This window comes from Melozone crissalis, unplaced genomic scaffold (assembly GCF_028551555.1).
Source record: "Melozone crissalis strain CALT ecotype California unplaced genomic scaffold, PUWL_Pcris_2 ptg000218l_1, whole genome shotgun sequence".
Lineage (NCBI taxonomy): Eukaryota > Metazoa > Chordata > Aves > Passeriformes > Passerellidae > Melozone > Melozone crissalis.
In genome coordinates, this window is record NW_026535981.1 from 190,001 (window position 1) to 190,232 (window position 232).

Genomic DNA, 232 nt, shown 5'->3' on the forward strand with positions numbered 1-232 from the left:
TTAGCAGGGGTGTTCCTCACAATTGGTAATGGTTTCAAAGACAGAGCACATCCCTTCTGGGATTTCCTTTCCTTTCTTTGAGCACTAAAGGAGGACTCTCACCCTGGGTTTAGCTACAGGGACAAAAGGCAGAAGCCTTTCTGTGCAGGTGAGTGCCAGTCCTTGCCCACACTACCTGGAAACAGAATCCTGCCAAGCAGGAAGGAGATCCAGAGGTAAGGGCATGGTGCAG